Genomic DNA, 26,742 nt, shown 5'->3' on the forward strand with positions numbered 1-26,742 from the left:
GTCCCTGCTACCCCCAGGCTCGGCCCTCTGTCACTGCGGTGGAGAGGGTCTACCCAGGCTCGGCATCCCTCCCTCCTCTTCTCTGCCCCTGTGGTGGTGGCGGTGAGCCTCCCGGGGCGCGGCCGTCCCTGCCTGCTGGCTGTCACTGCACACCGGGGCCCTGCTGCAGGCAGCCGCGCGGCGGCTCTCTGATCTTCGCATTGGGCTGCCCCGCCCTCTCCCCACATTGCCGCCTGCCAATCACAGCAGGGAGATGATGGCCATTAAGAGACAGGCAGCCTTTTAATTCCGACCTCGGCATTGGCCCTGGAGAGCGCTCAGAGTATTCACAGATCAATCTTCCGGGCTGATGAGCCGGGGTGGGCGGGGTCTGCGGCTTACATTTTGTGGTGGGTGAGGAAGGGAACAGGAGATAGCGCGGAAGTATCAAAGGGCGCGAGAGCGGACGCAGCAGTGATGGTTTCACTCAGCTTCACACCAATGGCGTAGCTATCACTAGTGCAACAAGTGTGGTATCACCGATTTCGAGGGGCATACAAGACTACAATTACAGCTGTGGTATTTTTTACTACACACCAATAGGGACTAGGAAGCCATTTTCAAAGCTTACGATAGGGCCCTTGGTACTGTTGCTAAGACCCTGCTGCACACGTGGAGAAGGTACGACCCAGGTTATCAGTGGAGCAAGGTTCCCTCATGCACACAGCAACAGCCCAGCAGCGGGAGCAGCAGCACGAGAGTCAATGCTCATACATTTTGCAGCTGTGCAAACGTATATGCAAGCTTCTCTGATTCACGAAATATACAACGCGGGAGCAGCAGTGCCGGAACCCTCCCACAGAGGAGGCTCAGCACGAGGCACCAGTGTAAGCTTCACTCACAGCAGTGCATGAACCCTCACACAGAGGCTCAGCACGAGGCACCAGTACAAGCTTCACTCACAGCAGTGCATGAACCCTCACACAGAGGCTCAGCACGAGGCACCAGTGCAAGCTTCACTCACAGCAGTGCATGAACCCTAACACAGAGGCTCAGCATGAGGCACCCGTGCAAGCTTCACTCCCAGCAGTGCATGAACCCTCACACAGAGGAGGCTCAGCACGAGGCACCAGTGCAAGCTTCACCCACAGCAGTGCATGAACCCTCACAGAGGCTCAGCGCGCGGCAACAGAGCAAGCTTCACTCACAGCAGTGCATGAGCCCTCACACAGAGGAGGCTCAGCACGAGACAACAGAGCAAGCTTCACTCACAGCAGTGCATGAGCCCTCACACAGAGGAGGCTCAGCATGAGACAACAGAGCAAGCTTCACTCACAGCAGTGCAGGAACCCTCACACAGAGGTTGCTCAGCGTGGGGCAACAGTCCAAGCTTCACTCACAGCAGTGCATGAGCCCTCACACAAAGGAGGCTCAGCACGAGGCAACAAAGCAAGCTTCACTCACAGCAATGCATGAACCCTCACACAGAGGAGGCTCAGCACGAGGCACCAGTGCAAGCTTCACCCACAGCAGTGCATGAACCCTCACACAGAGAAGGCTCAGCACGAGTCAACAATGCAAGCTTCACTCACAGCAGTTCATGAGCCTCACTCAGAGGAGCCTCAGTACGGCGGGGCAACAGTCCAAGCTTCACTCACAGCAGTGCATGAGCCCTCACAAAGAGGAGCCTCAGCACGAGGCAAGAGCGCAAGCTTCACTCACAGCAGTGCGTGAGCCCTCACAAAGAGGAGCCTCAGCACGAGGCAAGAGCGCAAGCTTCACTCACAGCAGTGCATGAACCTCCACACAGAGGAAGCTCATCACGAGACAACAGTGCAAGCTTAACTCACAGCAGAGCATGAACCCTCACACAGAGGAGGCTCAGTATGGCGGGGCAACAGCGCAAGCTTCACCCAGAGCAGTGCATGAGCCCTCACACAGAGGAGGCTCAGCACGGCGGGGCAACAGTGCAAGCTTCACTCATAGCAGTGCATGAGCCCTCACACAGAGGAGGCTCAGTGCGAGGCAACAGAGCAAGCTTTACCCACAGCAGTGCATGAGCTCTCACACAGAAGAGGCTCAGCATGAGGCACCAGTGCAAGCTTCACTCACAGCAGTGCATGAACCATCACACAGAGGAGGCTCAGCACGAGGCAACAGAGCAAGCTTCACTCACAGCAGTGCATGAACCCTCACACAGAGGATGCTCAGCGCGAGGCAACAGAGCAAGCTTCACTCACAGCAGTGCATGAACCCTCACACAGAGGAGGCTCAGCACGGGGCAACAGAGCAAGCTTCACTCACAGCAGTGCATGAACCCTCACACAGAGGAGGCTCTGCACGAGGCAAGAGAGGAAGCTTCACTCACAGCAGTGTATGAGCCCTCACTTAAAGGAGGCTCAGCATGGGACCAGAGCGTAAGCTTCACTCACAGAAGTGTATGAACACTCATAAGGAGGAGGTTCAACACCGGGCAACCGCAGAAGCTTCAATCACAAACAGAACAGGTACAAACAGCAGAAGCAGTGCAAGCTTCTTCACACACAGTAGGTACCACAAGGCAGCGACAGTACAAGGTCCCTTATACAGAGGGGCCAGCAACACTGCAGGGAACAGCAACACAAACGCCCTCTGCAGCGCTGCAGGCTTCTGTCAAACACGTAAATGGTTCAAACGGGAAAATGTGGCGCGAACTTCTCTCAAGCAAATTAGGTACTTTATGGACAGCAGTGTAACCAGTGTGTCATGGGCCCTAGTGCAAGAAAGGAGATGGGCCCCGGGCTGCTGTTTGTATTATAAAATATAGCATAAATTAGGGTTCAGTGGGCCCCTTGGGTATCGGGGCCCTGGCGCCTCTGTACCTGCTGCACCAATGGAAGCTACGCCCCTTGGTCCAAGGAGCCCTCGTGCACTGAGAACAGGCAGGCAGGACACGTCTAAGATGGCACATGCAAGAGCAGTGCACACTTCCCTTGCACCAAAAAGGATGGGCCCACCCCTGGGGGCCCCACAAACTCCCATATCACACAGGTATTCAAAGGCCTTGGGCTGAAAGGGGGCTCTTTGAAGGGTGCCCCCTCTAAAGGGCCCCGCTCCCTTTTATCACAGGGGGGTGCGCATACCTGTGGTACGCCCCTGCCTCGCACACAGAAACTGGGTAAAACAGAGAGTAGGGTAATGTGGGTATACTGAAAAGGTAAGTGTTTGAGGTTGGGCCTACTCTCGCCCGTTTCGAGTACACGGCACCCCTTTACCGAACCTACGTAGTGCGCCCCTTCTCCTGCAAACCCCACACGCCCTTATTCCCCAATAGTGGGTACAACAGGAGAGTGTGTAGGGGAGGCCCTATGAAAAAGGGGTTACCTGTAATTCTATCTACTGTATGTTAGCAAAATAAATACCACTAGCCATGATGATAACGTATTGTTTACACACCACTTCATACTACCATTCTGTTTCTAAGGGCTATTTTTAGCCATTAAAATGATGCTGAATTTAGCAACCTGAGAAAGACTATAGAGGAGACGGCCTTGCCAAGATTCAAACTCTGGAGCTGCAAATGACTGCTCTGTAAACCAGCACGTTCGTCAAAAGTTTCTGATCGCCCAATTGGCCACCTCTGTAACCTCATTATAGTTTTGCTGACGTCTATTTTCACGCAACGGCTTGGTATTGACTCCAGGGGTCACTTCACCTGCTCAGCCCGCTGACAAAAGGTATTTATTTGCGCATATCAAGAACCACTAACTCTCCGCTGGGGGTCTTGGATATTTCCGCTGCTCGCCACTCTCGAGCACTCACTTCTTCAGGCCGGGCTCTCAGATGTCTCTGGGGTGTCTGAACAGCAAGAATAGACTTTTGATGTTTCCTGGAAAATCTGGCTTCCAGAATCCCCCCTCCCACCCTCCTCTTCCCAATGGAGTCACGTGTGCACTGGCAGGCACAGCCTGTTCCACTGCTGTTTTAACAGGTACGTACAGGGCACGAGTCCCAAAATAAATAGCGGAGGGAGCTAATTGGCATACGCAGTGCGCAATGGCGTCATGCGCAATGGCGTCACGCTCAGTGACGTCTGCGTTCACCCACGTTTACCAGACTTCTACCCTTTGTGACGTCTGCGTTCACCCACGTGTACCAGACTTCTACCCTTTTGGGTTGCCACTCTTCCAAGGGAACATACCGACCAATAGTAGTTGTTTTAAGAAGCTGCAAAGGCCAGGACATGATACTAAATAGGACTTTAAAGAAAATCGTATGCATACAGGGCCGTCTTTTGGTCGAGGCGAGCTGGGCCCACGCACAGGGTGGCAGTCTTCAGACAGAGTGTAAGGAACCGTCTGCATTAAGGCCATACAGACACTAGAGTCCCTGTCACCTGGCTCCAGGGTTGCACGTGCTGTTTTAGCACCCCATCAGCATATATGCCAACATTTTAGAGCAGGCGAGTGTGTGAATTTAGGAGAATGCATTTTTCACATTGACTTTTATTGATGCAGAGGCACTCTGCCTGAATCGGACCAATCGGTCTGCCGGTGACAGAAATCAGTCATTCATTTTTGGCAGTTTAATAGCATAGCGCAAACAAAGACAGAATTCTAAACTCTGTTTTTGTTTGCGCTTTATAAAGCTGCCAAAAATAAAATGTTGACGCCTGTCACGTACTGTAATTTACTAATTTCTCCCCCAGGAATGAAAGATAAAGTGTTAATCTTTGATGACAGAGGTCATTTTTGAAGGGGGAGATTGAAGCGTGCGTGACAGGCATCAACACTTTTTTGGGGCAGTTTTACAAAACTCCGAAACAGGTTTCTACATGCAGGAATAGGGAGGCGAGAGACTAGCCTTGAAATCGGTAGTCACCGCCTGAATAGGGAGCGTTGGCATGTATGCACCAGCCTCCTCTCTAGCTTTCCCATCTCCCTCTCACCCCCTGCTGAGACACACAATTACCCCCCCCCCCTCCCCCCCAACAAACAACTTGGCCCACGCAGCTACTCTGGGAGTGATTCGGGTGTCACACTTCTGATGGGGATAGCAAGGGACTAACCTGCGAACACAAAAGAGGCTCATTTTATTCACAAGCAGCAAGGGAACTGGGGAACAACCTTTACAACGCCGTTAGTACAACGCGTGCCGTTACATCGCATTCGTTACAACGAACGCGATGTAACCACGCTATGCCATTACAACGCAAGTCTTTACATCGACTTGCGCTAGATGGCGTGCTAACATTAGAAATAGTGTAGTTTACTATCCCAACACCTTCCCTACTGTTAAGTGGACTGGAGTGGAATAGTTAATTACACTTTTCTAATGTTAGCACGCCATCTAGTGCAAGTCGAGGTAAAGACTTGCGTTGTAATGGCATAGCGTGGTTACATCCGTTTGTTGTAACGAATGCGATGTAACGGCACGCGTTGTAAACAATCGCGTTGTAACATCATACATCCAAGGGAACTACATTTCTTTATGTCCAGGGCGCCATCCTGGCAAAGGCTGACTAATTGTGTTTATTTATTAGTAGCATGAGTTTTCTGCCTTATATTTTACTATCAGTTAAGGGTTGTTAACGCAGCTCTAGAACAAGTGTTTTCTATTTAAATTTGCTGTTTGAAATATGTACAGATATGGCCTAAAAACACTGGCTTTAGGTAATTTTGCGTATTTTTGTACTGTTTGGGATATTAAAATGCTGGCGGTGCCAGTAAAAAACCAGCAGATGTAAACCCTACAACCCTAGCATGGGTACAACCACAGCAACGCACTACCACCGAACAGGCAACGTATGAGCAGCAGCACACACTTATTTGTGTTGAGCCACACGCAAGGAAAAGGTAAGCAAGGTGTGCACTCCCATGCATAATGCTTGCAAGTTACCAGGTTTCATCTGCTTGCAAAAGAAAGCTTAACACACACAATACTCAGAAGTTACTGGCAATCAACTAACACTTGGGGAGAAAAAAAGATGCAAATCTTTAGGAAGAGAAAAAGCAGGGAACTGTGAGCTTGGGAACACTGCAAGACTAGGCTCGTGAAGTACAAACTGAGCATATTCCTGCTTCGTACCCTGTAGTCACAGGCAGCAGCAATGCAAGCTTCTTTCACACGCACAGAGCAGGAACATCATGCCCTGCAGCAGTGTTAGGTTCTTTGAGGTGCACACCAACATCTGACACAAAACAGAGAACAATTATGTAGGAGTCCCTGACACACTGAAAACTGATGAAGCACCACCAAGAAAGGCAAAGGCAAGCTTTGTTGCTCTTGTGATGTGAAATGACTGGAAATTATGAGATTACGCCTGCTCGCACAATTTAGAGTAATTTGGGGCAAAAATGCCTACTGCTAGTTCATTTACACCTGGCGCCTTGCAAGAGGGTCCAATTTGGAAAGAAGACAGACTGGTTTAGGTCCGGGAGAAGGTGGGTAGAAACCTCCATGTTGGTGAGGTTTGAGCAGGTTTGACTGTTTATCTCACAATGCATTGCATTTGGAACATGCACTCCAGCATACCTCAGGAGGAAGTACCCGTGTGCAAAGGAAAGGGTGCTACAAAGCCAAGACTGGCCAATCATCTCACATCGGACAAGGAATGGCTTGCGTCACATGAGCGCCTGGTCAAAACTTGACTGTAGGTTTGCCGACTGCAAAAACAACCTATAGCGGCCAAGTTGTGGTATCACAGTTCCTGGGAACTGTACTTGGTCACTAAGCAGAACTGGAGCTGCCACTTAAAAAAAAGGGTTTGCAACAAATTGCAAACTTTACATTGACATGTTTATTTTCAGTGTGGATTACACGACTATTCGTATATCTGCACTTAAAATATCTCTCTCATAACAAGGAGCAAGAGACCAAGGATTTAAAAAGAGTTTGGGAGGGATGATATTGTGACCATCCAGTGTTAGGTATAAGATAGTCTCACCATTTTAAACAAGCATTTGCAATGCAATAGGTCTCACATTTACGCGAGTTTAAGATATTGGCATTGTTTTTTATTTATGTTTTAAAAACCAAAACATAAAACAAAAGGCATTGTCGTTTACAATGCCAATAGCTCAAACTCGCGTAAATGCGAGACCTATTGCATTGCAAATGCTTGTTCCTTTTTCCTGCTCTGAGAGCAGTGAGGCAATGCTCCTCCGCCTTAGCGCAGGAGCCGCCACTGAATTCCAGGCCAACAGCTGAGCAGATAGACAACATGTGAGTTACAACTTGAATGAGATTTCCTTACATACAGGCATATGTTAATATATATTTTTATTTAATGCTAATATTTACATGTAGGTGTAGTATTTTGTTCAAATTCGGCTGCATAATCTTCTAAAACGCGACAGGCGTCAAAGTATGAGTGGATGTTTCCATTAAATAAACGTGGAAATACACCATTCCATTTATTTTCAAAACACTAAGTAAATATGGATAAATTACCATTAGTATGGGCAAAAAATATAAATATGGATAAATACAGATGGAAATGTTTAAAGAATAAATACCATAAAACCGGAAACCCTAGTTACGATATAGTGCTCCGGACTCCTGAGGCCGCTTCATAGAGCTAAGAGGTGATAAGAGGGAAGGAGTGCACATGAGGAGCTAGAGGAAAAACAAAAAGAGGGAGGGTAGAGTGTACAGGGAAGGAGGAAATGTTGTGTCACCTTAGCTGCGTATCTAAATCTCTCTGAAGTGCCACAGGCGACACAAGGGAGGCGGAAGAAACACCAGACTGGGAGAAGGAACAAGAAAGGGGACATGGGAGGCACTGAAGGATGGAAGGTGATGTTGTGTTAGGTCCTTGTGTGGTGCTGTAACACTGTTACACCTCTTCATACCTCCCAACTTGAGGAACAATTTCAATGTGTGAGGAGGGGCGGGGCCTTGAAGGGGGTGGGGCCTCGTGCCCAGAAGTACCTAGGAGGCACTTTTGAATCCCATCCCACTCCCAAGCCCCCTCTTCCCCAAAAAAGAAAAAGTTTGCTGAGGCTGGTGCTGATGTCCTGGGGTGTTTTCACATCCTTAATGGAGGTCGGCAGTTCAAAGCCTCTCGAACAAGCTGGAAAACCACTATTTACAGTGGTTTCAGCTCGTCCTCCGTGCCACCGTGTGATATCGGCTCCTCGCCGGGTGACCGGGTGATGGGAGTCGATATCGTGTGTCACACGGTGGCACCGTGTGAGTTGACAGGTATGCCTCTTCAAAGCCCTATAGCTAACAGAAGCAAGAAGGAGGTGTGGGGCTAAGCATGAAACAAGGAGGGTCGTGGGGTGGTGTTATATGATGTTATCTGACTGTGTATACCACAGATAAACCTATTTGAAGCACTGCATGCGTGACATTTGGACCCCCTTGGCACGGGCGTGTCTGTGTAGCTTGAAAGGGCAGTTTGCGCCCCCTGATGATGCTGGCTCAGCAGCTGGCCTTTCGCACGCTCCTAGTGCCGGCTCTCTCTCCCGTCAGTGGCTGTCTGGGCCCTCCCCCCCCGCGCCCTCAGGAGCAGCCCGGCCTTACACCTAGTGGAGTGTGCAAGGGCCTGAGACAAACCTGTGCACAGACGTCGACGCGCGATGCCAGGACTCTCCACGGCGCTGTGTGTTGGCATCCTTCCTGCTTCTGGAGCAGACAATGAACTGGCAGCGGCGTAGAGGGGCCAGAGGTCCGGGGCTTCCAAGGTCTGTGGCCCCTGGCCTACCTAGGCAGGCTGGGGCGGCCTAGCCTTGGGATCTGGAGGTCCCTCCTCACTCGGAGAGGGTCAGCTGTATGTGTCAGCAGATAAAAAGGGGTTAGGAAAGCAACCTCATCGTGGCTGGTGGCCCTTGCCCTCTTGCATCAGTGTGAAGCCGGGTCCAGGGCTGAGCGCCGTCTGCCACATGTGACCACTTGGACGCCTTTCTCTTGGTTGGGTTCAAGTCAGGGTTACTAGGTGACGACTTCATGCCACCGAGGACACGCTCAGTGTTCTTCCATTGGGCTTACACCGACTGTCCAGTTGCATTCTGGGAGGTGTAGTCTGATTTTGCATCTCTTGCATCAATAGACATAAAAAAAAATTAATTGTTCAAAAATAGGAGATTGCAAAGTGATGAAAGGCATGGACTAGAGTATGGTGCCACTGCTGACAAAGAGTTTTCTTCTTCCAGTAGCCCAGAGCCGAGCTGCCCCTTGAAACAATTGCAACTTCCCAACGGGCAGGCCAGATCTTATGTATGCATGCAAGTGGGATGTTTGTAAGTGGGAGAATTGGGACAGAGCCAAGCACATATCAGTCTTTGCACTGTTCACGCCCGCGTGAGCCAGCAGCCTATTGGCCTAGTGTCCAATGTCCGTGCAGGTCGGCGTGTCCCCTGCTGTTATCTTCAGAGTGACAGCCGCCCTTGTGTAGCCTGCTTTGCCATACCTCCAGGAGAGTGAGCAGGATCTGAGGCACGACTGTTCACTACTGTGGTGCAGGCCTTGGCACTCCGTTCACATCTATCTCATTGCCTCTCTGTGACTGAAAGGAAGAGCTGGTGCAACCCTGCACAGTGCACACAAACTCATGTCTGGACAGGACACAACCAGTTTTTTTATTCGTACTGAATGCTGGTTTTCAACCTGGCCAAGTAAAAGTTTGCTCTTGTAAAGCGCACAAACACACGGAGGGGTTTTTTTGGCGCTTTAGCTCGGTTTGAAGCACTCCCAACCTTGGCAAACAAGGGACTGACTGAGGCACAAATAAACGTGGATTGCCCAGGATTACACTGTTTGGGTGTGTATTTTGAATTTCGAACCCACAATATCGTCGGGACTGTAGATCGAGGACAGAACATAGAGAACAAGCGCGTTCCTCGCACTAAAAGGAGGCAGCAGGGGGAGGGGCGAGAGGAGGGGGCGGGTTAAAGTGTTTCACTTGCGAGAGCGAGCAGCGCCGCGGGCTCCCGCAAGTGAATCTCCACACGTGCACGCGTTGCCATTGAAGGTAATGGAACACGTGCACATTTTTGGCTGAAAAGGCACAGCGATTGCAAAAGGTCTTTTTGCCTATGCAGCACATGCACGCTGCGTAGGCGAGACCTAAAAAGGATTTTGCAAATTACTGTAAATTTACACGATCTCGAGTAGGAACTCAGACTTGGGCCTCGGTCTTCTATGCAGCCTCAGAGCTGCTTAGTGACTTCCAATTTCTTTGTCAATTAAGGTAGTTGGCACTTTATCTCATATATAATGACAGCCTTAAGACCGGCTATAAAACAAAGGCCTAGGACCTCTACGATTTGAATGCTCAGAAAATCTAAATGTAATTAGTCACGACGGCTAGTATTAAACACTGTCTCACTTTCCTCACATGCAGCCTACATACCCAGCTGCGTCCCTATCTAGTAGTGTGCGATATGGCTTGATTTGTCTAATGAGTTTTTTCAACGACCATACACATCGCATTAAGAAAGCCTTACAGGACACCCTAAGAGACAGGCTGATGCAGTAATTGTCTCTCAGCGAGATATGTCACGTGCAAACAGATCACTCACATGTAACCCACGATACGTTTTTATGTGGGGTGCGCTCTCACGTATTACAAAAGTTACGCAAAACTGTGCAACGCATGAGTTCAAGAAATTTAGTAAATTTTGCCTACTACAAAATGTACAAATCATGCCACCATGATTAAAATTTCATCCAGGCCTACACAGTATGCTAGATACTGATGTCTAAAGCCAGGGAATCATCGCAAGCTATGCCAGAAATGCTTTATTGCTGGCGCATCTCGCTGGAATATTTTACTCCTCACTCAGCGGAGGAAGTTATGTTACGTTATGCTAATTAGGTCTCCTGCGCGCGCCATCACAAGTGGTTTCTTGGCAGCGATTCGCCGAGAGCGCTGGAGGCAAGGGAGTGGGCTGGGCCCCTTGTGCTAAATGAGGCGGCGGCGAGTAAACAGGGCTTGGTGCTCACTGTCATGATACATCTGCCAGGAGCTTCACCAGCAGCACTGCCAGATGATCTGTGGCTTTATTTAGAATTTTTATACCAAAAAAACGACAACGTGGTCCTTGTATTAACGTGATCATTACAGAATTTGGTCGAACCGAGAACGAGCATAGAGACAAGAGGGCAGGGATGCCTTGCCTTAGAGACAACTCTTGCCTGAAAACATATTTTTCTGTTCACTCCTTCACAGTAGCACTCGCGTCCCCGCCAGGTTCCCACCCATCACTTTTTTCATATGACCAGATTGAATTGACGTCATACTGTGACCTATGTGACAGCGGCCGATTAGAGCGTGTCTTATCAATATACGCCCCTTCAGAAAATGTCCTCGTCACACCGTGTCTCAATCACCCTGGGTTCCATCAGCCCCAACCAATGAAGAGCGAGATGTGATCAGCTGTCCGTGAGGGATAGGCAAGATAAAGCGCCGTGGATTGGAATGCAGCCCATAGTAGCTGCGAGAGACCGAGATGGATTCAGGCATTTTATTCTTCAGTTGTTGTGCTCCCCATTAGCTGCCTACAAAGTGTGTGCCTCGAGGCACCTCAACCAACAACCACACAACCTATTAACTGCCCACAAGCACCTACACCCCCTATTAGCTGCCCGTAAGGGGTAGACCAAGGGGTATCTCAGCCAGACACCTACACAACGTATTAAAAGCCCACCAGGTGTGCCCCTGGAGACATCTCAACCAGGAGCCTACATAAAACCTAGAGGCTGGCGCCAAAGAGGGACTATCTGCCCACTTTCCTAACAGCTCAGACACTGCGCGCCTTACTTGGTCTCCAGATCTACCCTGATGTACCCTCTTATACTACTGAGTTGTTTCTATAGTTCATTCACAAAGTTAGGCACCGCTCCTCCGGGCATCTGAACAACACTTCTGTGCAGTGAGCTGATAACCTACTCCCAAAAAATAAATCTTGCTTGATTTGGAGCCTTTCCTCCTGCCCCCTGTCTGATTCAAGAAGCTGAAAAGGTCCACCATTTAAAAATCTCATCCACCTTCCCCGGCATCTGGCCAATGTCTGCTTTGACCCTGGATCGCCTCGTTGTGTAATTCTGTAGCCAACGCTGGACCATCCCTCACCCATCTGCAGAGAGGCACCAGAACTGGGTACAGTGCTCCAGAACAGCCCTCGCCAACGACTCCCGAAAGATCAGAGACCATGGGGCAGGACAACACCCGAGGATGGATGTATGTTGTTACAACGCACACTTTTACAACGCATGCACTTACAACGCATTTTTTACAACGCAACATCCACTACAACGCATTCCATTACATAGCATGACACTACAACGCATTTTTAAAAACTACCTTTACAACGCATTCCATTACATCGCATAATATTAAATTGCATTTAAGGTAAGTATTGGATAGTATAGGGGTAAAAATTACTATTCTAACTCCAGGGGGTGCAACAGTAGGGTAAGTGTTGGATTGCGTTGTAATGGTATGCGTTGTAAAGGTAGTATGCGATGTAATGGAATGCGTTGTAAAGGTAGTTTTTAAACATGCGTTGTAGTGTCATGCGATGTAATGGAATGCGTTGTAGTGGATGTTGCGTTGTAAAATTTTGTTGTAAGTGTAGTGCGTTGTAATAGTTGCGTTGTAAAGGTTGTTCACCCCCGAGGATCACTTAAAGGTTCTTGATCGGAGAAGATGTATATGAAATGCTGAGATCTATATGTTGCCCCGTGGCAGGGTTTTATGTGGTAAGAGGCTTCATGCAAGAGGCGTAGCCTAAGAAGTGCATCGATGGAACCACAACAAGGGCTGTGGCCCGTGTAACTGAAGGAGCGGCCATATACAAGTGAAATACAATTCTATGCTGAACAAGATCATAGAGTTTAACTGTATGAAAATTAACCAAAATCACCTGGCAACAAGATATTAGTCTAGCGGTTCATATAGCACCATAAGCAAAACAATACTTGACAAAGGTACATTTCAAAACAAGTCATCATTTGGTGATTTAATTACAATAAAATTATATTTCAGGTTCCGAGACACCAGTGGTAAATGACAGTATCCACCTAGTCGCCTCATTTCCGTGTGACAAAGGGGACTGCGGCGGCTGTGCTGTTTTTTTGTTTTACTTCAGCCAGCAAAGAAAAGAATATAGGACGCAATAGGATCCTGGGTCAACACTTGTTGCTTTGCAAGGCTTCACCCCTGGCTGGCCCAATGCCAACTGGAACCCTTCTTGGGCATGATCATGCCACCGTCACCATTGTATGGGGTCAAAGAATCGCTGTCCTTGGGGTCTTTGTCAGATATGGAGGGATTGCTCTCCCCTCCGCCCCTATATGCTACCTATGAAATGACTAATCATGATTAGGGGTGGTCATTGTGACTACAACTTCTCAACCGCCTCCATGATCATGGACACGCTGCTGCTGGTGGGCAGAAGCCAGTGGGTTATCAATGACCCGCCCTCTCTCGTATCTGACCGGTCTCTCTCAGAAGCGCCTAGAAGCAACTGAGCTCTTCAGTGTGCGCTATAAGCAGGGATGTCATGTCACGTTTTGTTGACTGGCACATAGAAGGATGACTGCAGTTACCTTGAGGTGCTGTGTATTCCAGTCACACAGAAAACAAGCAGTTACTATTTACACTTGCGCCGGGATAGTGCTCAGAGGTTACTCTGCTCTTAACTATAGTCCAATGTACCATACCTGCGGACACCCTGGGAACATTCCCTCATGACATCACACCGCCTGGACCCGGTGTGGGAAGGGAGGATAACCAAGGTGGCAGACCGCGATGGAGGGCCCCTTCGCTCATGGACAGTGCGCCACCGGGCTACCAAACACGGAGCAGGGTTCTAACAGTGATAAATTACTAATGACAACCCTGGCATTATGCACCACACCGTTTGTTTTGTCTGTAGATGCTAATTATTACCCATTCCCATGGTATCCATTGTATCATTCTCAGACTACTGGTCTTAATGACCTCACCAATTGACGAACTTGGAGCACATATGACATCACAGCTGGGGGAGCAGCACAGTGGACAAACAATACAAAGCTACCAGACCAAGATGGAAACAAGACAAACGAAGTCATGTTCAATGCGTAGTCTTTTCTTTGTTTCCATCAAACTAATGACACTAACATCCAATAGCAGTGATTATTGTTTGAAAAGCTCGGAAATGAACCGGTGTTCACAGTGAAATGGATTGAGGTGGTCACCCTGCCAAGAAGCACCGTAGACGCCGAATCAGGGTCAGTTTGGCAACAGACTACCAAAAATGACACAGGGTTTTAACAACATTACACTTATAACAATGACAGCATATATAACACAGAAATATCCATGTGTGTAAATGCCACCTTTTCAAGTACCTTTGACTGACCTGTGCAAGGCATGTGTCGCAGAGGAAAACCCAGGGACTGTTCCCCTCTACGCAAACACCGCAACTCTTCGAACAAAGAAACAAGTGACAACTCAGTAGCACCTTGCACTAGAACAGACACCTCCAAGCGCCCAGCCAGACCACTAAATCACAGCTCTAGGCAAAAATGGGATTGTGCTTTCGTTAGGTTTAGGTCTCAGACATTGCTATAGGGCGGAGCAGCAGCCATAGAGCTGTACCCAGCTTCAGGCCCTTAAGACAATGAGGGGTTGTGATTGGTGAAGTGGGTCGGGGTCAGTCGGACTCTGAACTCGTTTTAGGGGTGTCCAGAGTGAGCAGTTGTTCCTGTTGTCTTTCATTTTGGTTCATTCTGACGCAGCCCTTTTTGAGATCTCAGGAGTCATGAAGGCAATGGCAGGAACAGAAAGCCAGCAGGGCTCTAACAGACGTTTGGTTTGTGTAATGTCCGGTCTGTGGCCTCCTCCTAGCCTCTGAGGAGGACACTAAAGGGCTAGACAAGCGCTCAACAGCATCAGCTGTTGAGTTTGGAACTAGAGAACCGAGTTCGAGTCCTGGTTTACGCTATGGGCAAATCTCTTAATCTCCAGATGCCTTAAAAGGTGTCATGTAATCTATTAGTTGTGCAAAACGCCCTAAAACTAATGGGTAACGTTCGCGCTATTTAAAAACTGCAAAAAAACGTCACTGCGTGTCAAAAGAAGCGTAACGTCACTTCCGCTACGTCTGGCATGTTGAATAGACACGCAGGTGAAACTGCTACGGTATTGTACTTGAGAAACCCTGCAGACACCGAGGTATGTTTCTCTGTGGAGGCCGAGGGTGTGCGCGCTCACTAACACTAGCAGCAAGGGCGCAGCCGCCTCTAGTCTTTGAACCCTTTCAGATACCGCATAGGGAATTGAACCAGCTGACTCTATGCCATTTTTACAGTTAAAATATGGGATTGCAAATGGACAAAATCCGGTCGCTCCGTCTGTGGCTGCTTGGCAGAGGCCCAAACGTTGAGGCAGAATCAATCTACTCAGTTTTCCGCCGCGTGCATAATGCAAGACTCTGCTCGGGTATTTTTCCCTGTGGATACAGAATAATAATAATGATCTTTCATATAGCGTTAACTCGCCCGAGTCTCGAAGCGCTGATAACAGATGTTACCGGGGAAGCGTGGCTGCATTTTGGATTAGCAGCCGCCGAGAAATCCGGGCTTCCCATTGGACCCGTGTAACCTGCCTAAGCGCCCGATGGCGTCTGCATCGGATGCTGAGTGAGATGGGACCAACGCCCCGTGACTTCTGAGGCCACGCCCCCTGCTGTCAGGGGTAACAACCCCGGCAGAAACAGAAGAAAGTACCCAGCCGTCTCCATGGCCTTCAAGGAACGTCCCCTAGTTCAGAGGTGACCTGGAGAGCTAGGTTCGAGTCCCGGAGTCTTCTAAACATCCTGTGATTCTAGGCAAATCACTTAATCTCCCCCTGCCAACCAAAACATGTATGTATCCTTGTCTAACATAACTGGTGCTCATGTCAAGCGCTCCAATACCTTCAGGTTGAGTTTGCGCTACATTAAACTACAAAAAGAGAGGCGACAGCCTGAGCAGTGGTAGACGCCACCCGGGCCGTTCCCTTTGAATGGCGCCACAGTGTGATCTTAAGCATTTTGGTGCTGACAGAGGTAATAACAAAGGCACAAACAGAAGAACAGCAGCGGTCCGTGGAGGGAGTCCAGTGGGGCGGAAAGGCGGGCAGGGTGGGGGGTACTAAACACCGCAATATGGATAATTGGAGGTAAGTAAACAATTAAATAAATAAAACAAATTTTGTAGCACGCGCTGCACCACATTTTGTGATGCAGGGCGCGCTACGAAATTCGCTTTATTTAATTGTTTACTTACCTCCAATTATCCATGTTTCAGTGTTTAGTACCCCCACCCTTCCCCTCCCCCGCCCCGCCTTTCCGCCCCACGGAACTCCCTCCACAGACCGCTGCTGAGAATGAAACCCCTCACACCGTCCCCCAATACTTCTGAGTGGTGCCCCTAGAGGCAGAAGTAGTAGCCGGAGCAGGGACTGGTGAAATCACCAGCACCGGCCCGTGCAGTTGAGAGCGTTGAGAGGGGCAGCGGGAGGATTTCGACAGACGACAAGGTAACATTAATTATTTATTTAGTTTTACCTCGTGGTCGTCTGTCGAATCCCCCCTCAACTCCGCTCCACCGCTCTTACCTGCAGAGGCTACTCCTGGAAATTACCCCTCCAAAGCTGGGAGACGTGTGAGGGCGACACGACAGCAGCAAGTAGTAAACAAGCATTGGTAGTGCATCGGTTTTGCCTATGCAATGAATAAAGAACGGTTTTCCTTAATCATCGTCCAGCAGAAGGAAAGTGCTCACTGACAGAGAATACAGGAGTGGAGAGGATGTTGCACAGCGGTCAAAGCTGATGACTCGAGAGCTGGGGATCCAATTTGAGTCTTGGCAGTGCCACGCACAACATACTGTGATTCTATGCCAGTGGCGGCTCCCCCATTAGGGCGTTGGGGCGTTGCCCCACTGCTTTCTCGCGGTGCGAGAAGGTAGAAACATAAATGTTAAAAACGAGCATTTTTGTTTCTGCCTTCTTGCATTGCGAGAAAGCAGAAGTGCCTCTGTGCTTGGTTGGGGGCGGGAGGGTGGGCGGTCGTGCTCGAGGGCAGGGGGGGGAGTGGCTTACCCACTGTTGTAGATACTGACTGTTTGGCCGTCGGCCCTGGAGCCGACCAAACAGTCAGTACCCACAACAGTGGGTAAGCCACTCCCCCCTGCCCTTGAGCGGGACCGCCCAATTCTCCTTGTTCTCTACCCAGAGAAAATGTCCCGGCTGGGGCGCTCGCCTGCTGCGCCTACCAGCGTTTTAATTGGTGTGCGTAACTGCGTAGTGCTTTGCGTAGGACTAGGACAGGGAAGCAGGCAGCTTCCTGCTTCCCTGTCCTAGTCCTACGCACGAACACGAGAACCAGTGACCGGCCTGGAGCGGAGGCGGTGCGGACTGCGCTACCCCTGACTCACTCAGGTAGGTAACTGTCTACATTCTATAACGGGTGGTGTGAATGTGATTGTTCTCATGTTCTGTGGTGACCCGCCGCTCTGCATCCTCGTAAACCACAGCGTGGAATGTGCACAGCGCCCCGAGGCGGCCTTGGCGCTGCGGACCTCTCTGACCTCCTCAGTGCAGACCAGGGCGGTCTGCAGAGAATCCAGAGATAGCCCAGAGTGCGACCTCCTCAGCCCCTCATGGAACTCGGAAAACGTTAGCCAATAATAGTGATTGAAGTGTGAGTGTCCGAGCAGAATTGAAGCCAGGTGCCCGCGCTGACCGGGCGGCCCTTACTGGGCGGGTGTGAGTAAGACAGTTTACTGGACGGCCGTGTGTCACCCTTTTCTGGACGTGCCATGCCGTCGGCTGTCAGGAAATGGAAGTCTCTTACGGACTTCTCATGCCATTCTCTTTGTTAATTCCAAAATTCACAGCGCGGGTCACAGGAAGGCCTGTGAGTGCCCACCCATCTCACGGCCCTGCTACCACGAAGGGTGACACACAAAGTCCACAACAGGAAGAATGATTTTAGGGAGACACTGGCCACGAGTTTCTTTTTAAAGCAAATGTACATCATAGATTAAACCTGTGATAACATTATCATCATGTCTCTGTTTCCGAGAAGGGCCGACCAAGTTCAATTTTTTTTGGGCAAAAATTGAATACACTTCTGTGATCCTCGCATTCAAGATCAGCACTAAACAGGTGGTTAAATAAAACTGTGCCGAAGCCAATAAGACTGTAAGTATGCGCGTTTAGCTGTGTGATATGCTTCAATTCACAGACACAAAACGCACATGCTGTGATGGAGCCAGATGCACACAGACAACACCCAGCTGCAGATACATCCACATAGACACCACACATATGAACCCTCATGCAGCCATCAGAGAAAGCAGACACGTGGGTGATGTGTGGATGCATAAATAGATGTGTGCATGGCTGTGGGTAGCTACATAATGTGTGCTGATGCTGGATGAATGTGAGCATGGACGGATAAATGTTTGGTTGTGGGTTGATGGATGAATATGTGTGTGATGGTGGATAACTGATGCATCAGTATGGATCAATTGATTATAGGGTGGATAAACGTGGATGTAAGAATAAATGAATGAGCTCAAGGGTGGATAACTGGGAGCAGCCGGTGCGGATGTATGTGCGCTTCGGTGGTCAGGGTAGCATCTCTGTGCAGTGTTCGCCATTTTCACCCAGAGTTTTTTCAGATATTACACGGCAGCTTAATCAGCATCTGATAGTCTGTGTTAGTTGAGCTCTGGGGATAGTCAGAGTAATTACAAAAATGGCGAGAAGGACCCTCGAACCCACCTTATGGCAGTCAGGCTCACTCGCAAGGCTCACTCGCCACCGAGCACTCACTCCCAAACTTTTACGCCCCACTACTTTCAAATGTCACCAGCCGCCACTGTTCTATGCTAATCTCTCTGGGCGATAAATTGTTATATAAATATTCTGCAAGAGTAAAAGGCAAAACTTTATGAAAGTATAGTTCCACCAAAGCGGATATTACCAATAAATCAGCGGCAGGAAACTGATAAGAGAAGCAGATGAGGAACAAGAATTGGTAAATGCAGGAAAATATGCTACAGTCAATAGAAATGGAGGAAAGGGAAGTGGCACACACAGGAACCGATGAGAAACCAGGAAAGAGAGGAGGCGAGATGCAAGTCCCTTTTAAGTTTATAATAAAAGAAATAGATTTCTCAAGCACAGCGCAAGCGCGGTGCAGACAAAAGCTTAACAGTGACCATAAACAGAAGAAAATGCCACCTCCATTCCCAATGGCCTGCGTCAGTAGTGTACCCAGAAGACATCTGTATTAATCAAACCAGAGCACAAAAGGGGGTGACCCTATTGTCTGACATTAAATCTGAGAGTGGCCTAACATAAGCAGGTAGTGGTATTTCCACCTGGAGTAACAAAGCCCCCACCCCTAGACAATCCTTTACAGGGTTTGCTCCGAAGGTCTGGAATGACATCCCCTTAAATATCATGGATGACCAACACTTTATGTCCTTCAAAAAACAGCTGAAAACCACCTACTCCTGACACTCCAGACCTCTCCCCGATGGACTTCTCTACGTGCTTTCAACAATGTCTTGCCACCCGTAGGGTCCACACACTGGTTGCACGCCACTGAAACCCACCCACTGGGATTGCACACCAACATCTGTACTTAACATGCACCACTACCATCTAGGACTTTCCTGGGCATGCCTCGCACTTAATCTGCTCTTACGTCCCCAACGGCGCCATATGTGTATACCTTTTTTCTCATGTCAGAACAACTGAAATTATAAATTTGTTGTAATTCATGACTTCTGTTTTTATGGAAAGGTCTCTAATACATTTGTGGAAAAATCCATATGAATAAGCACCCGCTCTAACCGGGGATACTGGAATAATGAGATTCTGCAGCTGCGGCATTTTCTCCATAATTATTGATTTTCTGCATTTGTCACATAATCCTTCATCTGCTGCATAATCTTCTGATTTTACAAAAAAAATTGTTTGTGGCTCAAACATCAAAAGTTACTAAAAATGTGGTGACCCCCCCTTAAAGTGAGAAGTCATTTCCAAGGGTTTATTTTCAATTGCTTATTGTTGTATTTGGGTGTTAAACTGATAGTAATAAGGTGAATATCTGGCCAGTGTAACCATGTGTAAATAAGAAAAAAATTAAGTAACACTATCACAAAAAAATGCTGCATCCGCATGCGTTCTCTTTTCTTGCCACATAATTTAGTCAACCCACGCGCATAATTTGGTCCTCCCCTGCCACATAATTCCAGTCAGTGTGCACCCCTAAAGGAGGCACACCGTTGAAACAGAGGCAACAACAAAAATAAGGAAAGGAGAGGACAGCTCTCAGGTGGGACGCTCATGTGGGACGTACTTGACCTCGCAAATTTCTGTATATTCAGCACGTCTACGGTTTTCAAAGAGAGCCGACAGAATACACAGGAAGGAAAGTTTTCATCTGTTCCCGTACTTTAAATGGGCCGGTACTGGGTTATTTTGAGAGGGAGTTCCGACACTTCTTAAAAAAAAAAAGTAATACTTTAATTGGAGAGTACTGGCACTTCTCAGAAACAGGCAGGTACTCTGTCTCAGCTGCACTTCTATTTTTCCATTTCAAGCACTGTCCAGTGCAGATAGGTAACAGCTCCCAGCAGACAGCAGTTTCTGATCAGACGATACTGTGTAAAAGTTGCATTGAATTACTTGTTATTACTTCATTGCCTTTGTTCCATCCATCGTGATAAGCGCCGTCTATTAACTCATCCTGTGCTCTGCAGGCGATGCCAAATTTCAGTCCTACTTCTATGTTTGTAAAATATCTAGTTTTGGGGGTTTTCAAGGCCTGGTCACTCTAACCATAATGGGTGGCGATCCCGGGGGTCAGTGAGGCAATGTACATAGCAGAGACGACGCCCCCCGCTCGCCGGATTCTTCAAGGAAGGTTACGGTCTCCGTTCTCATCGCGTAGCGCCCTTTCCACGCTTTGTAATTAATTTCTCCACCCGCTTCCCGGCGCGGTGTGGCTGGGACACACGCCATCCGTCTCCCTGCTCCGGATCTGTCAGGCCGCCAGCCGCCCCTGGATCCACCATCTCACGGTAAAAATAGCGAAGCGTCCCCTGCCCCCGCCTCTTGTGGTACCGCCTTGTCACTCGTCTGCCCCTCGACTGTGCCAAGTGCCCGCGGTTGGCCCTGATAAACCTTTCCAACAGCGACCCCTGGGAGAGACCTCGCCACCATTTCTGCATGGGACCCTTACTGATACGAAGGGCCACTGGAATTATGAGACAGGGAAAGACCACAGATGCGCAACTAGAGTCAAATTTCGTGGGAGGGGGGGGGTGGGGGGGCGCTAAGTCTTCCAGAAATAGGCAGAGTGGAGCTGCAGGGGCTCTAAGAATGGGGTGAAAACACAACAAAGCCTTGTTAACAACTAAATGGTCTTTTAAAGACCTGTGAAGTACTTGGGTGGGGCCGTGTGTGCCCGGGAAGCTGTCTCAGCCCGGGCTGCCACACACGACGGCGGGGAAAGGGGGTGCGGGGGTGCTGAAGCCCTTTCGTTGGGCGCCTGCTGCAGGGTTGTATGATTTATGCATATGCAGCATATTGCTATTTTGTGATAATATTACTTCACTGTTGTGTCATTTTTATTACCCGTTAACACTGGACAAAGCTGTTACCCCATTAGTCCCTGTTTAATACCCACAGACCGCAATAAGCAATTGAAATATGGCCAGTTAGCCTTTGGGAATGGCTTTCCACTGCGCAGGGGCCCAAGTCGCCACGTTCTTAGTAGCTTTTGATCTGTTTGAGCTGCAAACAATTTGTTTTGTTAAAATCTGCAGATCAAGCCACACATGATGGATTGTGGGGCAAATGCAGCAAATTTACAAATATGTGGACAATGTCATGGCCGCACAATCCCATAATGCCAGTGGCCCTTCTGGTAGGGTAGGGCTAAACGCAGCAGAAGTGCAATACTAATTACAATTATAGACCCAACTCCACACAGCCCCCCCCCCCCTATTTCAAATACACAATCGTGCCCACCCCCTCACTTGCACAGCCGGCAGCATCAAGGGAGCCCCTGCACGACACACACAAACAGAAGTGGCCTTACATAGACCACCAGCTACCCACTAGCGCAAGCTTCCCTCAGACACGTTTCAGGTACAGCACAGGCAGCAGCGGAGCAAGCATCATAGGTACACTGGATGTGCAGCACAAGCAGAGCGCGTTCCCCAAGGACAGTAGTAGTCAGGGCCACCTTTGCTCAGATAGCGCTCTGGGCGGGCGGCACCAAATGTGGTGCCCTGAATGCTCCAGCTGAGTACAATCAGGGGGGCCTTTAGTGTTCAGGTGCCGTGCGTCGGTGATTACACCAGAGCAGTGACTGGACTCTGAGCACTAACAGCTACAACGGCCTTTACAACGCAGGCTGAGCCAGGCATGCGTAACCACGCTTGCCTGAGCCACGCATCTTCCCTCACCAGCATATGCCTGATTAAGGCAGATAGCGCTCTAGTGTCCGGATGGGCGGGGTGAGGAAGAGGAAGCCTTGGAACAAAAAGCTTCGGACGCACACAGGTGAGTGGGGCTGGGGCCGGGTTTGGCGAGGTAGTTTTAAGAAGTGGGGGGCGGTTTTAGGGCTCAGGGTGGGGGGGGGGGGTAGTTTTAAGGGCTGGGGATGGGGTTGAGGGGTAATTTTTAGGGGTGGGGCGGTGTTAGGTTGAGGGGTATCAGGAGTCTTTTTAAAAGGGGGAAGGGGTTTAGGGGTCAGGGCGGGAGGGTGGGGGTAGTTTTAAGGACTGGAGATGGGTTGTTGGGAGTTTATAGGGGTGGGTGTCAGATTTAAGACTCAGGGCAGGGGCCAGGGTAGTGTTTTTAAAAGGGGACCGGGTTTTAGGCCTCAGTGCGGGGGAAGGGGTAGGGGTAATTTTAAGGGCAGTGCGGGGTAAGTTATAGGGCTCAGGGCAGGGGGGCAGGGTAGTTTTTGGAAGGAGCAGGGTTTTAGACCTCAGGGCTGGTGAGGGGGATGGGTAGTTTTAAGGGCAGGGTGGGGTACGTTGTAGGCCTCAGGAAGGGGGAGCAAGATAAGGGGATAGGATTTTAGGGCTTAGGGCAGGGGGGTCAGGGTAGTGGTGAACTTTACCACGCATATCCCTTTACCATTCATGCCTTTACAATGAGATTGCATGGTCAAGTAATGCGTGGTAAAGGAATGCGTGGTAAAGACACATTTGTGGTTGGGACTGCGTTGTAGAGGCACGCGTGGTTCAGCCATGCGTGCCTCTGTCATACAACCCCATGCTGCGCCCCCTCTCAAATGACCCCCCCTCAGCATGCTTCTCCACACTGGTGCCAAGGGGTTGGTGAGGGTCGGTGGTGGGAGCTTGGAATAGATGGTAGGGGGTGAGATGAAGATGGGGAGGGGAAGGTAAGCGCCGGCGTAGGTGTTAAAACTGATGCCTGTAGCAGGGTAGGCTAAATCCCTGGGTCCGAGTCCGAGCAGGGCTATGAGTGGGCCCGGTCCCTCTGCATCTCCGATCTGTTACTAATTATAAATGGACCTTGAAGCGGGTCCCTATCGGGCCCTATACTCATGTCCTTACCTGGACTGGGAAATAACACTGATTCATTTCTGAACAATTATTGTAAAAAACGTTAAGGTATTCCATGACAGTGATTCAGTTTCTGTTCATATATTACATGTTTGACTTAATCGTGCACCAAACTACTGGTCGGGTGGCATGACAGGGATCGCAGAATGTAGCTTATGTGTTTAAGCCACGCCATTAATTACATAGGCCATGCCCTCTTTAGAGAAGCACACACACACAAACACCCACACACTTTTTTTCATCACACTTAAAGCCTTGGGTCAGAGGGAGATTGCTGCGTGACTTTAATGCAGACAGGTCCGCGCGCCCCTCTGAATGCTGACTCCCGAGAGTGGGTCCAGGTTGCCAGGCTGTGCCAACTGGCCAGCCCTAATAAGTGTAAAGTATGGGCAACGAATGGCAAGCAACTCTCTCGAACAAAAATTAGAGTAAGCAGTTGGGAAAGCTACTACACATTTCTCCTGCCTTCCATCAAATTAAACACCCACTGCTGATATCTGCTGTGTGCCCTGAGTGTCAAGTATTCAATTCACGCCACGGCAAACTTACACTTCAATCGTTCCGAGATCGGTACGAATCCTTTCATTAAGCTGGATAATAGTGACCCCTGTCATTTGCAAGACCTACAGACCTCAAAACCTGGGTATAGAACCCTATACATGAGACAAGTCCTTATTCGGTCCCGGTAAAGAATGTCTACGAGCGAGGGGAGGAATACAGTCTCCACTGCCCATCCAGTACTTGGCCTCTTTGGCCACCATCAGCAACCACCAATAAATCTAATACATGCTCACGAAGATGTGGCATTAGTGACGCACAGCTGTTGGTGTCTTTTCGGTCTTGGTATAACGCACATCTACCGTCAATGTCGCCTGGCCGTGCTGAGACACATGCCTCCTTTGAAATAGATGCCTCCGACAGTGCCTAGAACTTTCAGTCCGGTCAGAAAAAAATAATAGAGCTCAATAACGATCAACAAACACCCCCTATAGATACCCGCAGGGGTCACAACAAGCGGCCATCACACTAACTTAAACAATGCTGTGAGATCCGCACAAAGGTCCCAACAGACCTGTCATCCACGACGTCAGAAGGCCGGGCACGCATTATTTTCGTTCAGTTGACCCCCGAAGACCCTCGTGGGCGCTATCTTTTTGCGCTTAACATTCCCCTTCTTCCGTGACAGGTGCATGTGCCCTGTGATTGAAACTGAAATATAGAAGTGCAGGTTCCCGCCATTTGTTACCGAAAAGTGCCCCCTGGCCATCGACAGCGGGCCCTTAGCGGCGCATCTGCCAGAGGACCGCAAACGGACACCGGCAATGAACAGAGTCAAGTCCACAAGCCCCCCACTGACCCCTGTCGGGATTGGACAGCCCGGTCCGGAGTACAGCGCAGGCCGCAGGGGTGAGCATGTAAACACACGGCAGGGCTGCCTCGCTGCTTCACTGGCGCGAGGACGCCTGGCGCGCGGAGCGTTCCACGGCAGAGCCTTTACTGCCAGAGGAAGACAGGGCTCAAGGATGCGCAACCACCACAGACCTCCGGATCTGAGGCACTGAGGGTCTCCCCGAGGGGTCTTCGCGACAAGCGACAGGACTCTGATCCAGGGACCGTCACGACAAGGGACCCGATAGTCACCTTGAGGCTTCACAACGCTATGAGTAAGTCAAACCAGGGGGCGCTCACAAGGCAACCGTAGGCTTTAATCCGGAACTCCTTGGAAGAATCGGGCCCTGTTGCCCATACACAATGGTTAGGCCTCTCGTCCAAGACCCTTTCAGCACAGGACGGTGCTGTCATATTACGTCATTCCTCCACAAAAGCCTCTTTTGAAACGATGGGTGTCTCAGCAATGACCTATCACTGCAAGGCTAGGGAGGGAATCTCACAACATGCCCTTACACGCTCACGGACTTCCGTGTGGCTACCCCAGGATACAGAAAACTGTCACGACGGGTGAGTAAAGGCAGACCACGGACACAGGGTGGGATTGCTGAGAACTAGGAGGCGGAGAGAGGAAGCGGCGTCTTCGACCAAACATTTTCCAATAATCGTCTTTATTCGGCCCTTCATACATACTACGTGCAACTTGGATTTCAGACTGCTTTAAATGTGTGCATCTAAATGTGATCCAGCCCCACATTGATTTTTTTCCAGTAATTTGTTTCAAATATCTGTAACCTTTGTTTTTAGCTGGTTCACTCTAAAGAACACATCACAATCCACTGAGAGAAGCCAGGAGAGTGTATGTGTGTGAGTGTGTGTGTGGGGGGGTGGGCACTTCTGCTTCCCCTTGTTTCAGAGTGGGGTCAGTCATGGCGCCTACGGTTGTGATTAAGAGATCGGCAACTACTTCTCACACCCGCCTTCCACTAGAGGTACCTCTGCCTCAATTTCTGCCGCAAAACAAACACTTATATTTTCTGCAAAACATTCGATTCTCTTGGTTCTTAACACCAACAGATAGCTCCTATAAAGCGCGCCTACAACACACTCGGACAGAGCTATAGAACCTCGTATCACAAGATGGGGCTCGCCTCCAGGGACCCGACGACCCAGGCTAGGCCTCTCGCTCTGGAGCTTCAGAACCTGGGATGTGACTTTCACAAAGTGGCCTTCGTATTACCAGGCGTCACTCTCACTCAGAGGCCCTCTCAGTTTGGGATGTCAGCCTTCGCAACACGGGACGTGAATCTCACAGCGCCTTCAAAATGTAGGATGTGAGTCTCACACGGGGCCCCCACAACATGGGACGTGTATCTCACACACGGGCCCTCACAACATGGGACGTGAATCTCACACTTGGCCCTCTTATTGTGAGACGTCAGTCTCACTCAGGGCCTCTCAGTTTAGGATGTGAATTCCCCACACGGATCCTCACAACATGAGACGTGAATCTCACAGGACCTTCAAAATGTGGGACGTGAATCTCACACAGGATAATCTCAACATGGGACGTGAATCTCACACAGGACCCTCACAGCACGATGTGAATCCCACACTCGGACTCTCACAACATAGGACGTGCATCTCACAAAAGTCCCTCAGAACATGTGTCGTGAATCTCACAGAAGGGCCCTCTCTACATGGGATGTGAATCTAACATGGAAGTGTTCTCACAACAGGGGTTGTGCATTTCGAACAGGCCCCTGCAGCACAGAACGTAAATATCAGACA

The 26,742-nt window shown here is 49.6% G+C and overlaps 1 protein-coding gene across 2 annotated transcripts in view; it reads right to left on the reverse strand.

Annotated features, from left to right (window-relative positions):
- SBK1 (SH3 domain binding kinase 1) overlaps nucleotides 1–26,742 on the reverse strand; it is a 547,139-nt gene that overhangs the window by 103,668 nt on the left and 416,729 nt on the right. The window lies entirely within an intron of this gene.

This window comes from Triturus cristatus, chromosome 10 (genome assembly GCF_964204655.1).
Source record: "Triturus cristatus chromosome 10, aTriCri1.1, whole genome shotgun sequence".
In the NCBI taxonomy this organism is placed as follows: domain Eukaryota; kingdom Metazoa; phylum Chordata; class Amphibia; order Caudata; family Salamandridae; genus Triturus; species Triturus cristatus.